Genomic DNA, 16,417 nt, shown 5'->3' on the forward strand with positions numbered 1-16,417 from the left:
AAGGCTGCTGTCCCGTGCGTGGTGGATGGAATGTGGCTGATATAACAGTTGACAGATAATTGATTGAAGACACACAGCTTGGCTGATGAAAGTGGCCAGTGTTGAAAAGCTCAACTTTCTGAAGGTAACGTCAGTGTCAGAACATGGCTAAATGGGCTATAATTAACTGTCTGTGTGAGATGTGGTATAATCTGAAAGAGCAGAGCTCTCCCTCTTACACACGGGCAATTAATACACTGACCCTGATAACACACCACATCAAAACACTGGCAGTCAGTGCTATCTATATGTTTCAATACAAACTCTTTCTATGGTTTCCATTTCTACAATCCAGACTTAAAGGGATAGTTCACCCAAAAATAAAAATCATGTGGCACAGCTTGCACTACTCTCCCTTAAGTCCCCAACACAAGCTTTGATGTTATTTAGAAACAAATGTTTTTATTTGAAAGTGTTTGTGGCATAGGGGGGCATGGTCATTCGTCTGTCTGTGGGAGAGGAAAAGCAGTAAGGCTCGTCACCTGGGCTGTAATGACTAACACCTGACTCATTATAGTGATGGAGGAGGGAGACCTGATAAGGCTCGCAAGAGCGGCAGAGGAGAGAGAGAGAGACAGATTCTACATGTCTGTTAACAGAGAATGAGTGTTTTTGGATTTAAGCTGAAAAGCGTACTTTTTGTTTTTATTTAATAAAGACTGACCTTGAACATGTTTCGTTGTCTCCTGACTCCTCCACTGCCCATGAACTCAATCTGATCACTGTGTTAAATTAGCATGTGATAAAGTTCTCATACAGACAAATGCCAGTAAACACATCTTTATCATTCAATCACTCACACCCTCATGATGCGAGCACGTCTCAATGGACGAGAGGATGTTACCTGTAAAAGTCCACGCTCCACAAACGCAGTTGATGTGCTCTCATACACGCATTCATACCCACACACCTACCAAAGCCCTTTCTGGGACCGCTGATCAACTATTGTTTTATGAAAAACCCAAACAACGGAAAAAATACATCTCACCAGCCTTCATTACAATCAGCAGCTTAAAACATTTGTTGACTCACACTATGTGTATTTAGAAAATATTCAAGGGGGGCATTTAGCAAATATAACTATAAATATGTAATATTAATATTATTACCATATAGGTATTGTTTCAAGCGTAGAGCATATATATATAATTTTTTATTTTTTTGCACATTCCCTTGCACATTTCTTTGCACATAACGTCTACATCCTGATGCCACTTGTACTGTTATGGTCACCGGCCATATAAATATATTTACATATTTATATTTTCTGTACAATGCACCTTCAGTTTTATACTTTTTCTTTTCACCTTGTACTGTATTCGTAGACATTTGCATTGATCTGGACTCTGCTTCTCTACATCATAACTTTACACTATAAAAAAAAACTAAAAAAACATTGTATATACTCACACACACACACATACACACACATATATATATATATACATACATTTTGCTAGTTGCACTTCTGGTTAGATGCTAACAGCATTTCATTGGCTCTGTACTTGTATTTTGCACAATGACAATAAAGTTGAATCTAATCTAATCTAATCTAGGAAACTGTAAATTCCAGTGCATGTAGTCATTATGATCAAAACTGAACAAGTGCTTTGAAATTTGCAGACAAATCAGAAGTGTTCCATTTTGATAATTTATTACAAATAAATTGCACTATGCAATTGCACTGTGCACTCTCAAAGAGTAGAATACAACCAGCCTATTTGTTTTCTAACAGACAAAAATATAGTAAGTAATAGCTAAGTACACTACCGTTCCAAAATATAGGGTCTCTTACTCATTCTTTCCTTCTTTTTTTCACATTTTAGAATAATAGTAAAGTTATCAAAACTGTGTTATAATAGAAATGGAAATATGGGAATTATGTTGTGACTAAACAAAATCCAAAATAAATCAAAACTCTTGTTATATTTTATACTCTATATACTCTTGGCATTTTCTCAACTAACTTCTTGAGGAATCACCCTAGGATGCTTTTTAAACAGTATTTAAGGAGTTCCCATCTATGTTGGACACTTAGTGGCTGCTTTTCTTAATTATTCGGTCCAAGTCATCCATTTAAAAAAAATAAATGTTTTAATAAAATTTTTGTTTTGTAATTAAATAAATTAATATGGTGGCACAATTATATTTTTGTCTAGAAAACAAATTTCAAACATTTAAGCAATATCAAAATCGATCAGTTCATTGTGGTGGTTACAAGAGTGTCTAAAAACGGATTGATTATCGGTGTCATCGGAGAGGGAAATATCTGCTATTCTGCTAGTGATGTAGGTGGATTTGGAGCATGTCTAGGAGAAGTTGGAGGACATGGAGAACTGTAGCCAGCTGAATAACGTCTGTATCGTCGGAATTCCTGAGGCCGAAGAGGGACTCTTATAGGTGAAATTCCTGGATGGGCTCCTTCTGAATCTGCTCAACATAGCAGGCCATAACCTGGAAATCAAGGGAGCTCACAGGGTTACTGCTTCGCGATCCGCAGAGGGAGGCAGGCCCCAATAAATTCTGGACAAATTTCTGAGATCATCCGATAAAGATCTTGTGTTACGCTTTCTTGGAAAAACCACAGCATTTTCTTGTTCCCAGACTTTGCAAATTCGACAAGAGAGAAATGTGATCAATTCAAGGAATGCAAGAAACTTTTACATCAAAGGAAGCTCGCTTTTGCACTGATATTCCTGGCCAAATTGAGAATAGATGCTAAGGATGGATGTAAAACATTCACATGCCCACAGCAAGCAATGTCCTTCATAAAGTCAATGGAGTTAGTCATCTTGTGGAACTCACATTGCAGCCAATTGGACCGGCTCACTGAACATTCACTTGATTGTTTGAGGAAACAGCATTTTTGTGTGTGTGCTGGTTTAGCCTAGCGGCTAGAGTTTATTTTGTAGAGTAACACACCTTCAGGACAGTTTTATGGATGAATCTACATGCTCTTTGTGCTAATTCCTCCTATAGGCTGGAGTTTGTTTTGTGAAGTATTTCTTGCAAAGACATTGGAGTGATTAAGTAATTTGTTTGCACTCATGTTGCAGCCGAGTGGACCGGCTCACTGAACATTCATTTGACTGTTTGACAAATCTGCTCGCTTTTTTTGTGCTGGCTCTGCCTAGCAGCTGGAGATTATTTAGTAGAGTAACACACCTTCAGGACAGTTTTATGGATGAATCTACATGCTCTGTGTTTATTATGCATGTTGGCTGGAGTATGTTTTATAGATTATCTTTTGCCATGTAATTCTGTCTAACAAAATTTGTATAGAAACACCGGACTTGAGTAATCTGAAGGCAAAGTTGTCACAGGGGTTCTTATAGACGTGTTTGGACTGTTTGAGTTTAGATGGTCGAACACCAGTTGGCGCTGTCGTGCACAGGGTTAATATTCAAGTTTTTCTTTTTTCTGTTTGTTTGGTTCTGGGGGATGTTTGGTTTTGATGGTGTGAAAGGGTGGAGGCGTAGGACTAATCAGGCTAATCAAGCCTCAGAGAGGGATAAATGCCGCCTGGAGGCTGCAGTGGGACAGAGAGAGAGAGAGATTTACGGACAGCTGTCTGATACCTTTGTGTGTTTGACTTTTTTTTCAGTTGCCTCCTCCTTTCTATTGATTACCTTTACACTGGTGCTGAAACCCGGGAAGGAGGAGGGATGCACTGTAGTAGAGTCCTCGCCACTACCATCCACCCCAACGGAGCAGCCACGGTTATCCGCCGGAGGAGCCCGGCCACCTGGAAGCAGATGAACGGCCACCGACCGCGAGGGTAGAATGGACTCCCAACCAAATGCCTGGAGCGGTTACCGCTGCCTGGGGTAGGGGAGACCCCTACCTTCAACCAAAAACGCGGCAGGGAGTTCCGTCCGCATGGGGCCGGCAGTCTGCCTCCGATCCGTCCAGGGAGGCGCGGCTGTTGTCCATTAGAGGGTGGAGGAGTGGCCGAGGACCAAGCTATGGCATATCGGAGAACCGGCGAGTAAGTGTTTTTTTCCCTCTCTCTCTCTCACTTCCACTGCCACTCCGTGTTGGCCTTTCCCTCTCTTTTTAAAATGTTTTGTTAATTTGGCACGATCGCCGTTAAGGCGTGTATGTGCCACATGCTGTAACGGGGTGGATGTACGTCATGCCAGGGGCTCCCCATCCTGAGAGAACGAGGGAGGAATGTGACAGGGCTGAGGGCGGGGCCGGGTCGTGATTCCACCCACCCGGCCCCTAATCAGGCTAATCAAGCCTCAGAGAGGGATGAAGGCTGACTGGAGACTCCCTGCCAGAGAGAGAGATTTACAGACAGCTGTGTGACACCTCTGACATCTTTTTGTTTAGTTCTTAATTAAACTATTATTTATATCGTTAAGACGGTTCTCGCCTCCTCCTTTCCATTAATCCCTTTGCAGATGGTTACACTAATGTTGGAATGTGGTCTTTATAATCTTGTTTTTGACACACAATAATTTTTTTCTTATATGTAAAAATGTCAAATGTTAATATGAGTGGATTGTCTCTCTCCACATGAAATTCCTTTTCTAAGTTCTCAGGATACAGAGTTAATTGGTCCAAATCCGAAGCTTTGGCTCTGATAGCATACTGCCTGGTAACGGCTTTTCAGCCGGGTGCCTTCCAGTGGCCCAAACAGGGCATTAAGTATTTGGGTATTTTATTCCCAGCAAATTTGTCTGATTTAGTTAGAATAAATTTGGACCCTTTAATAAAAAGGTTTTTGAGTGATGTGAGGCTTCGTTACATTTACAGTATCTATGATTGGGAAGGTTAATGTTATTAAAATTAATTGTATTCCAAAATTCAACTATCTGCTACAATCTCTCTCTATAGATATCCCCCTCTCTTATTTCAAGCAATTTGATAGCATAGCAAAGTCTTTCATTTGAAATGGTAACGTTCCAATTACATTTCAATAAGTTACATAGGCTAATTGACAAAGGTTAGGCCTACCCAAGATTTTGTTTTAATATTATGCATTTGGTCTCAGACATTTGGCTCATTGGTCGCTTCCACCTGAAAAAGCCCCTCCCTGGTTTTGTATTGAACAGGAATTTTTTGCCCCTATTTCATCTTTGCAAAGCCTTTCTATCAAAGTAACCAGAGAAGTTGCACCCCGTTATCTTGCATTTGCACACGATATGGACAAAAGTGTCCAGAGTGTTTAATTCAGACATTTCTTTAAATGTTGCTTCGTGCATATGGTAGAACCCCAAATTATGTATTAATAAGTCCCCTTTCTGCTGGGCAGAGTGGATTGTGAGGGAGGTTAATACGTTCAGTGACCTATATTAGAGTGGAGTGTTGAGATACTTTGAAAAAATTGTTCAACATTTTGGGATTCCCAGGTCTCAATTCTTCAGGTATTTACAGCTGCGCCACCTGCTCTGTACTAGTTTTGGGAGTAATATACACCCATATATACTTTGTGAGTCTGGGAGACGGAGCTTCAGCTTCTTTCAAGAGATTATGGAAGGGGCAGTGGAGAGAGAATTGTAGTTTTAAATGTGTGTGATTATTATTATTTTTATATATCTTTTTTTTTCTTTTTGTGTGTGTAATTCAAGTTGTGACCACAGGAATATTTGTTGAGGTTCAGGGTGGGATCGGGAGGGGAGAAAGGAAATAATAGGGGTTAAAGTTGATTTATGTTTTGATTTTCGGTTTCAAGTGTGTGAATCAATCAAAAGTGTTAATAGGTTGGGGGGTGTGGAAACACTGTTAGAGCTTAAAGGGTTAAGTAAAAAATTATAATTTTTAACTAATTGAATATTTTTTAAACTTTAGTCAAGCTACCCTGCCGATAAAGGGTAGTTTACTCATTTCTTGCACCAACAGTGTTTTCTTGCACCAACAACAACGCCATAATTTAGTTAATTTAATTTTTATTTCTATTTTATATTAAATTTGCCATTTCAGTTTAATTAAGTTTTCAATAGTTTTCACAATTTGCCTGCTAGTTTTAGTTTAGTTTCCGTTTTCTCAGTGACAATTTAATTTGTTTTTATTTTAGTTTTAGTATTTATTGGCTACTAAAGCTAAAGCTTTCACTGGTCTCATTTAAAAAAAAATTAAACGGCATAACATTTCTCAGGGTACTCTTGTATTACCTCTTTCTAGCGCCATTTTCATCTTTAAATAAGGTGTGTGGTAAAAGCTTCAAATATGATAATATACTGTCTGTTTATCAAAAACTAAAGTAATTTTTTTTATTTTAGTGAGTTTTTGAGTATGAAAATATATATTTAGTTTAGTTTCAGTTTTTATTCAAACATGTCAGTTTTTCTTTTTATTTCAGTTAAATAAAATGTTTCATTTAGTTTTCGTTAATGACAATAACACTGAAATGAAGCAGAATCTAAATCAGTGGTTCCCAACCTTTTTTCCTAGAAGACCCCCCTTCTTAAATATATAAAAAATTTACTGGATGGATGGATGGGCTAACATTTCAGAAAAAAGCACAACAATAACAAAACATTTGCAATGACAGAATGCAAATGACATCACAGAGTTGAATGGCATTTTGGTGCTGATGTGGGAAAGGAAGGAAAACAGATAAATTACAGAAAGCCATTGCATGCGGGAATACCAAATGGGGTATATTTACTAGGCATGTAACAATCCATCTATCTGGATCAATCCATTGATCAAACAACCAACGCGATACAATGTCATCGATGCAACACATGAACATAAATTTATATTTTTTTAGATGCACCTTTATTTTGATACTAATGCCACCCACGTCTGTAAACATTTGTATACACAAAAGCAATCTGGCAATTTTACTGCAATTTAACAGGATACATGTGTGAAATTGGCTCTTGGAACCTCCACTTTGCATATCAAAATGTGGCAATCATGCCACAAACAAACAAAGAGCCAAGGCAAATGAATGGTTGAGTCAAATTGACACATTCCAACGTAAGAAAACACAGATAGACAGACAAGCACTCATTGGTTCTCCAATCTCACCAGTCCAGAAAAAATGAAATATGGCCGACGTGACTTCACGTAGCTTTGAAGAGCTTTTTTTTTTTTTATAAACCCGGATAGCATCAGAGCATGGCGCACAAAAGAATGATGAAAGTATGAAAGATAAACAAAGGCTTTCAAAGCCTGGAGTATTGAGACATCAAACGCAAAGAACGAGCATCTCACCTCAGCTGACATATTGACAACAGCAGCCTATGAGGAGCATAGAAGTAAGACAAGAAGAGGGGGTTATGGGTGGAGGGGTTGGCGGGGTCAGCCTAAACCAACAGAATGGGAGAACTTAATTTCCAATGACAGAAGGGCCTTTCATCTGGGGCCCTGCCTGGAAATGTGCTGTGTTTAATTATTAAAGAAGGGTCGTACTCTGTGGGGCCGGTATGCATTTGAAGTCTCTTAAATTCGGCCCTGCTGACAGACCACGTCTCGGCGTGTGCCCTTACCTGTACGACAGCAGCTGAATGCTAATTTGTAACAAGCTAAACTCATTAGGCATCACACGGGTGAATGTCAGACTCATCTCAGACAGGCGCTGCAGTGTTTCAGTCGCTCTAGCATGACGGCTTCAATCAAAGACTACAGGGCGCTATTTGTTTCAGGCACACCCCAAATACACACACAAGAAGAGTTGTGGGACGTTTACAAGCTGAAATAAGAGGAAAGACTAGAGTCCTGTGCTCAGCAAAACAAACACAATACAAAAGCCAGTGACTCTAGTCAGGCATGCAAATGAATCAATCTCTCTTTAAGGCAAGTCAGTTCACTCCATGGCCTGTTTTCTTTGAAGGTAAATATGTCAAATCAGCATTACAATCGGACAATATTGGTATCATAACTTTTGCTTTAGTTCAAATCATGGTAAAAACTCTATTTTTCAGGTTGGTTCAGCTAACGCGCATAAAACAGACAATAGTTGGGTTTCAATCAGCATATTGTTTTGTATATTTTGGGATATCACATAAAAATACTGGATGGAAACACCAAGATGCCCCAAAAGAAATCACTTAATAACTTTAAGTGATTTAAATCACTTAAACACTTAATAAGGTCTTGCGAGGCGCAGACGTGTGAGCAACGAGCTCTGAACACTTTGCTAGATTTATTTTCTGCTAGATGTGTTTATTTTCATTGGATTTTGTTTTTTAACTTATGTATTATTTTCTTTGTTGCATTGCTTTGGGAAGATCTTGAGTTTCTTAAGGAACGTTTTATAAAAACAATATTATTATCATTATGGTAAGAATGATTTAAAACCAAGTTGTTGTTTTTTATTACATATATATATATATATATATATATATATATATATGTATTATATGTATTTTATTTATTAGACTTTTGCAAAGTTACAAATAAAGAGAAAATGATGTATGAGTAAGTATTTGAAAGTATTTAATTCACTGACTGGATTACTCAAAAATGGGCAGTAAAATACAGTTATTTAATATATTAACCAATTTTAATAGTTTTTCCCTCATAAATTACTATATCGTGATATAGATTCATCGACCACTTTATTAGGAACACCTGTACGCCTACTTATTCATGGATTATCTAATCAGCCAATCGTGTGGCAGCAGTGTAATGAATAAAATCATGCAGATATGGGTCAGCAGCTTCAGTTAATGTTCACATAACCATTAGAATGGGAACAAAATGTGATCTCCATGATTTTGACCATGGCATGATTGTGATTGGTGTCAGACTTCATTATATCATTATCGTGATATAAGAGTTTGGTCATATCTCCCACCCATATTTTATATTAAAATAAAGGCTAATGGGTAAGACACGACTTATACGTTTAGTAACTTGGCTTTAATAAAAACCTGCTATTTTGTTCTGACTGACAAACTTTTAAAAAATGTTTGTAAAAGATACGCACAAGACATCAAATCATATGTCCTGCTTCTCCTGAGTGGTAGAAATAACCTCTTTATGTGTGCGTGTGTGTGTGTGTTTGTGTACATTTTGCTATTCTTGTTAGGGACTGACATTTTCAGTCCTCACTAGTTAAAAAGGCTCATAAATCAGCCAAAGAAGGGTTTTCTTTAAATCTATTGATTACTGTTAACAGGTTTGTGTGAGGGTTGGGCTTAGGGGTAGGGTATAGAAAATATCTTCACCCCTGTATAAAGACCACTGCATCTGTGTGATGGCAAATTTGTGTGTGAGGTTCATACTGTACTGTAGATCTTGTTTGTAAATTGCATCTTTAGTTGGTTTCTGTGCCAGAACTTAAGGGTTGTTATGGGGTCGTGGGAGTGGAGCACAGCTGAAGCATATCAGGCAACACTGTTCCACTAAAAGAGCACTCAGAAGGAGTGTGTAAACATGATCTGCTCCATGTCCTCCCCTCACCTCTCTTCTCCAATCTTGTGACGGTCTCCTCCATCTCTTTTTGCTTGCCTCGATATTTACTCTTCAGCTCAGCAATCTCACTATTCTTCTGCACCAAAATCTGAGAAAATAAATAGAAACTAAATATTTAAATTTTCTGAAGAACATTTAAGTGGTGATTGCAAATGAAAAACTCACTGCTGAACTTTTAATGTTTGCAGAAACATGCCAGGGTCCTCTAGAGAGAGGTTATTAGCTCATTGATATAATTTGATGTAGGTTGCTACTGTAAGGTGTTCTGGGTGGTTCCAAAGGGCATTGCAAAGTGGTTGCTAAGATGTTATAGAAAATCGCTATAGCTAAGTGATCTGGGTTGTTGTTTAGGTGTTGCTTGGTTTCTATCAGAAAGACTTGAATAAATACTGTAGGAATAAATACGAATGTAAATATACTTATATCATTTCACATAAGCCCGTCCTACAGTTCAGCACTCTGATGCTTGCTTGAATCATCAGATCCTGCCGGAGGCGATGACAGCAGGGGAGCGGAGCTTATCCCCACCTAAACTGTGATGATGGGGTGGAGTAGGGTGAAAACAATGGAAGTATGCAAACAGTTTGAGGCAGCTGAGCTATAAAGTGGAGGCTTTATTGTAATTGGACAGATGCCTGATAGAATGAATCCTGAGATCTTCCTGCAGGAGATCTTTCCCCACACAAAGCTGAAACATTTTGAAAGATATGGGGTGGACATGTTTTTTTAGTGCTGGCTCAAGTAAGAGTAGGGGAGTCATTACACTGATAAGTTAGCATCTACAAATCAAATGTCTCAAACAGTTTAAAGATAAATTAGCAAGAGTACTTTGATTAATATTTAAACACCTTACACTGATGATCAGGGCTTTTTATAGATCTTGAAGGGATGTTTTAAGCCGCTGGCACCCCTCATGATATAATATTGGGAGGAGACTTTAATCTATTGATGGACTCAGCCCTTGATCTTAGTGAAGCAAAAGTGTGTAAGCCCTAGAGCAACACTGACTATTTGGAGAATTTTGAACCAATCTGTTTGGGACTATAAAATGTTTTCCTCAGTCCATAAGACTGAGGGCGTGGCTTGGGAGGCACTTAAGGTGGTTCTTAGGGTTCAGATCATACAGTATGCCTCATTCAACAAACAATCCGTAGCACGAGAACTCGTGGAGTTGGAAGGGAATATTAAAAGTACGGAGACACAGCTGAAGTGCCGAATGTTGTCTGATGGCCTCAGAGAATTGACCTGATTGAAATACAGATATAATACTACTTTTTAGCAGAAGGAGGAGTTTTGGCCTTTCAGGGCAAGACAGTCATACTTTGAATCGGGGGAAAAAAGCTGGCAAGCTTTTGGCTAGATATATAAAGCAGAGAAAGTCTTTTTCTAGCATACCCTTAGTGAAATATGCTGGTTGTGAAATATTTACCTCGTCCATTGATATTAATAATGCTTTTAAAGAATTATTTCTTGATCTCTATAGTTCCAAATCTTCGTCTACTGATGAAGTAATTAGAAACTTTGTAGATCCATTAGAACTCCCTAAACTGACAACTGAGCAAAACCATTCTCTTGATTCTGAAATCACCAAGGAAGAGCTTGGCGAGGTAATTAAGGCCTTGCCTACAGGCAATGCTCCGGGGCCAGATGGCTTTGCCGCTTAATTGTTTAGATCTTATGCTATGGAACTGGCTCCACATTTGTTAGAAGTTTATATGGAAACATTAAAGAATGGAAAGCTTCTGCCAACCATGACACAAGCCTGTATCAGTCTGATTCTTAAAAAGGGTTAGAGAGGGGACAAAGATCCAAGCGACAAAGCTCCAAAGCTTGAGAGTTCCAATTTCCCTGATCCAGCTAGATGTAAAAATATTGTCTAATTTACTTATTAAGTACATTTTCATCTCTTATACACATAGATCAGGTGAGATTTATTCATGGCCACAGCTATTCTGATAACAATAGCCGTTTCATCAATATCATCTGGTCAGTAACTAATGACCAGGCTCCAGACGCTGTCATCTCACTTAATGCCGAAAAGGCATTTGATGTAATGGGATTATCTTTTTAAGACTTTGAAAATATATGGGTTTGGGAATACTTTTATTTTTTATGGATTAAGTGACTTCATAGACACCCGTTAGCCCGGTAACAAATTGAAAATTTCAGATTATTTTACTCTGGACAGGGGCACCAGTCAGGGTTGCCCTTTTTCCACATTATTGTTCTGTCTTGCCCTGGAACCATTAGCAGCCATGATAAGGAAGGAAGATGATTTTCCAGGGTTGGTGGCAGGAGGTATGGCACATAAGCTTTTGCTTTATGCAGATTATATTTTATTATTCATCTCTGACCATTCTAGATCTATACCTTGCCTCCACAGAATTATTATTTCCTTTTCTAAAGTCTCAGGATATAATTACTACACTCGGTGACCTATATGAGAGTGGAGTGTTGAGATCCTTTGAAAATTTGGTTTAGCATTTTGGGATTCCCAGATCTCAGTTGTTTTAGGTATTTACAGCTGTGCCACCTGCTCTGTACTATTTGGGAGTAGCATACACCCCCCCTGCGGCAGATACTCTGGGAGTGGTGATTACTGCTTTTGGAAAATGTAATGAGGCATCAGTGTGGTGATTAATGCTTTTGGAAAATGTAATGAGGCATCAGTGTGTTACTCCCTGCTAATTCAGAGTTTGGGGGACAGAGCTTTACATTTTATCATAAGATTATGGGAGAAAGATTTAAACTTGGTATTGTAGTGGGGAGTGTGGGCTAGGACTCTAAAAAATTTCAAGTCTTCATCTTGAGATGCAAGGGTACACCTTATTTCAATATTTTACATAGATTCTATTGGACCCCCTCTAGATTGTATAGACTTGGTCATAAAGACACACCCACCTGCTGGCAATGCCAATCAGAAGATGGAGACACAACCCATGTATTTTTTTTTTGGTGTGATAAAATCCAAGAATTGTGAGGGCATCATCAATAAAGAGAATAAACACACACACAAAAAAAGAAAAAAAAGAGAAATAAATTGGTTCCGAACCAGCATCATGATCAAACAGTTTTAAGTGGACGGGCTGGAGTGCCCCTATTTCAGGGGTGGTGCTGAGCTATGGGAAGGGTGGTGGCTTTGAAGAAGGGTCATCTAGAAGACTGGGAAATTTTGACTTTTTTGAGTGGAAACTGGCAAATATCTGGTGTTTTTGGAGGACTTTCACAGAGGGGCAGTGGACGTGCACACACGCACATGCACACACATGCAGTTACTTCCCGAAATAAGTCTCAGGGTATAAACGGACGCAACAAAGATAAAGATCAGTTAGTCCAAGCCCTTCCACAGCACCACAAGCAAACAAATTACTGTCAAGGTCTTTATTTACAGTTAAAGAAATAAGGAATTGTAATAAACAAGAAAAGGGAAGCAATGGCTTCAGGAGAGGACAAGGCCAAAATAACAAACAAACAACCTAACTGAAGTAGTAATCCTCTTAAGCTACAAAGAAAAATAAATAACACAATAATACTCTAGCTCCCTTCCTAGTCCCAAAACAGGAGAATACGGAGTACAACATAAATGGCACCCACCTCCCTACAGCTTCCAAATAAACATCAAATAATATATGTTAGATACTCACAACAATCAAATAAAGATAGTGATACAATATCAAATGTAGAAAGTTAGGCAGTTATCATGTTCAACAACTAGATCACAAACTGCTACAACAAGCTGGGCAGGACAAAGACAATGCTCGGGACAAAGACAATGCTCGGGACAAAGACAATGCTCCTGTGGGAACGTTACTCTCCCTCTGGCAGTTTTTCTCTGCTTTTATACTAACTATCTGGACTGGTAAGCAGGCACAGCTGAAGAAAATCAGCTACCTGAGATTGAGTAGGAGGAGCCAAAGGGAAAACAGAGGAAGAAACACAGGAAAAAGCACATATAATCACATTAAAGAAAACTGTTAAGACCAACCATTAGGAATATGTCTCTGGACGTAACATAAGTCATAAACGTAACAAGTGTCACAGACATGTGACTAACAGAAATGGAAAAATGTGTCCCTGAATAAAGGTGGGGTCAATATCAAAAGTAACAATGCAGCTGTTGGCCACACCAGCTACTGACTAAGTGCTGAAGTGCATCTCCTCCTCATGGACTGAACCATATTTGCCTGTTCTTGCTGTGAGATGTTACCCCATTCTTCCACCAAGGCACTTGCAAGTTCCCGGATATTTCTGGGGGGAATGGCCCTAGCCCTCACCTTCTGGGATTGAGATCCGGACTCTTCACTGGCCATGGCAGAACACTGACAATCCTGTCTTGCTGGAAATCACATACAGAACGAGCAGTATGGCTGGTGGCATTGTCATGCTGGAGGGTCATGTCAGGCTGAGCCTGCAGGAAGGGTACCTAATGAGGGAGGGGATGTCTTCCCTGTAAAGCACAGCGTTGAGATTGCCTGCAATGACAACAAGCTCAGTCCGATAATGCTGTGACACCACCCCAGACCATGACAGACCCTCCACCTCCAAACTGATCCCGCTCCAGAGTACAAGCCTCAGTATAACACTCATTTCTTCGATGATAAACACAAATCTGACATCACGCCAGGTGAGACAAAACCGCGACTCATCAGTGAAGAGTACTTTTTGCCAGACCTGTCTGGTGCAGCAAAGGTGGGTTTGTGCACATAGGCGACGTTGTTGACTGTGATGTCTGGTAATGACCTGCCTTACAACAGGCCTAAAAGCCCTCAATCCAGCCTCTCTCAGCCTATTGCAGACAGTCTGAGTACTAATGGAGGGATTGTGCATTCCTGGTGTAACTCGGGCAGTTGTTGTTGCCATCCTGTACTTATCCCACAGGTGTGATATTAAAATTTACCGATCCTGTGCAGGTGTTGTTACACGTGGTCTGACACTGCGAGGATCAGCTGTCATTCCTGTCTACCTTTCTAGCTGTCTTAGGCGTCTCACAGTACGGACAGTGCAATTTATTGCCCAGGCATTATCTGCAGTCCTCATGCCTCCATGCAGCATTCCTAAGGCTGTGCAGGGACCCTGAGCATCTTTCTTTTGGTGTTTTTCGGTCAGTAAAGTCAGTAGATAGGTCTCTTTAGTGTCCTCAGTTTTTATAACTTAATTGCTTACCATCTGTAAGCTTTTAGTGTCTTAACAACCCTTCCACAGGTGCATGTTCATTAATTGTTTATGGTTCATTAAACAAGCATAGAGATCATTGTTTAAACCCTTTACAATAAATATCTGTAAAGTTATTTTGATGTTTACAAAATTATCTTTATAATGCAGTGTCCTGAAAAGGGGACGTTTCTTTTTTGCTGAGTTTATATATATATATATATATATATATAATTTTTTTATTCATTTGCGTCCACTGGGATGTTGTTGAAGGTCAAGGTGGGGTTGGGGATTGGGAGGGGTAATAGTGGGGGTTAAATACTGATTCTGTTTATATGTGTTTTTCTTTTCTTTGTTTAATCAATAAAAAAAAATAAGGATTCGGATATCCTACTCGAAAGGCATTGGGAAGTATGAATATCCAGACGCAGCTGTTGTTATGTGACTTCTACAGTGTTCTGGGTAGTTACTAGGGCATTGCTATGGCCTTATTTACACCTTGTATTAAGAAGAGTCTTGGGCAATCTGTTTGAAACGTGACAACGCTAAAGATACAGGGTCCAAAATGTTTTGAGATTTGTCCACTTTAACCACATTCAGATGCTGACAGTGGTCAAAAACTAATGTGACCACATTGAGCTCCTAGTGTAAATATGTATCCATTCAAATGTATTTAAATAGCAGCAAACCAGCGCCCATTCAGCTGTTATTCAAACACTGATGCACTAAAACTAGAGTATAAACATTGCCAGGTACATTTTTACAGTTTTTAAAAGGAAATAACCTATTTTAAACTATAATAACCTAGAACACACATGAGTATACCAAAGTGTTCTGGGTGTTATGCCCACTAGGGCATATTTGGAGTTTGCTAGGTGGAGTTTGCTAGCCAACCAACACAGTATTACATTCTAGTCTCTAGATTGGCTCCGATATGTCTTGGGTCATTATTCAATGTAAGTCTCAGGAATTTTTTAACCCATTTTATAGCAGGCAGGTGGAAATCCCAAGTTAGATCATTCAGAATAGTAAAAACCCAAATCTCTCCTTAGAAAGCCGCACATTATGAGGTATCAGTAATGTCAGGAGATGAAAATGTTTGGGACGAGATACGTGCTGAAGTTTAATACTTGGGGTTAGAGAAATCCCAAACTCTAAGTATGAGCAATACTAAAAGGGATGCTTAACTTAATAAACAGCATTAAAAAACAGAGACATTCATGACATCGAGACGAGGGTTGACAGAACATTTATGTTCCAGACCATCCAGATAATCTCTCCAGTCATAAATACATTTCAGTAGGAATAGAGTTTAAATCAAGGTTTGTGGTGCTTCCATATGACAAGCTAATGCTGGCTGCAGATTACAGAGGATAATGTTCTTATTCACAAGCATGACCATAAAGTAACTCGCCCTCTCTTGCGTCACTGAATGCTGGAATTTGCTGCTTTGAAGACGACGTTTGGAGGATGGGAGGGCAAGATCCCCCTTTTTGGCCCTTTCTTCAGTACAGGGTTTTGGGGTAAGTATGTTATCTGTAACAGTAGCGTAAGCTTAAAGCAGCAGATGACAAACCGGTATGAATCGACCATTATTCTCTGGGAAGGAAGATCGTTCTACAAGACGTGCCCAACTGACAGGGAGTGATGTTTAAGTCTTGAAAGATTTAAAATATATATGTATATATATATATATATATATATATATATATATATATATATATATCGTTTAAGTGAACACATCACAAAAGACTTTGAAAATATCTTGTTCACTCATTCACTATTTTCTATATAGTGAACGGCAGACTCCAGTCACATCAATAACCTAATAAAAACTTTTTTATTCTACATG

The 16,417-nt window shown here is 39.0% G+C and overlaps 1 pseudogene; it reads right to left on the bottom strand.

Annotated features, from left to right (window-relative positions):
- The window catches only part of LOC127652970 (centrosomal protein of 112 kDa-like), a 288,819-nt pseudogene that overhangs the window by 224,212 nt on the left and 48,190 nt on the right, over positions 1-16,417 (bottom strand).

Source organism: Xyrauchen texanus, chromosome 12 (assembly GCF_025860055.1).
Source record: "Xyrauchen texanus isolate HMW12.3.18 chromosome 12, RBS_HiC_50CHRs, whole genome shotgun sequence".
Lineage (NCBI taxonomy): Eukaryota > Metazoa > Chordata > Actinopteri > Cypriniformes > Catostomidae > Xyrauchen > Xyrauchen texanus.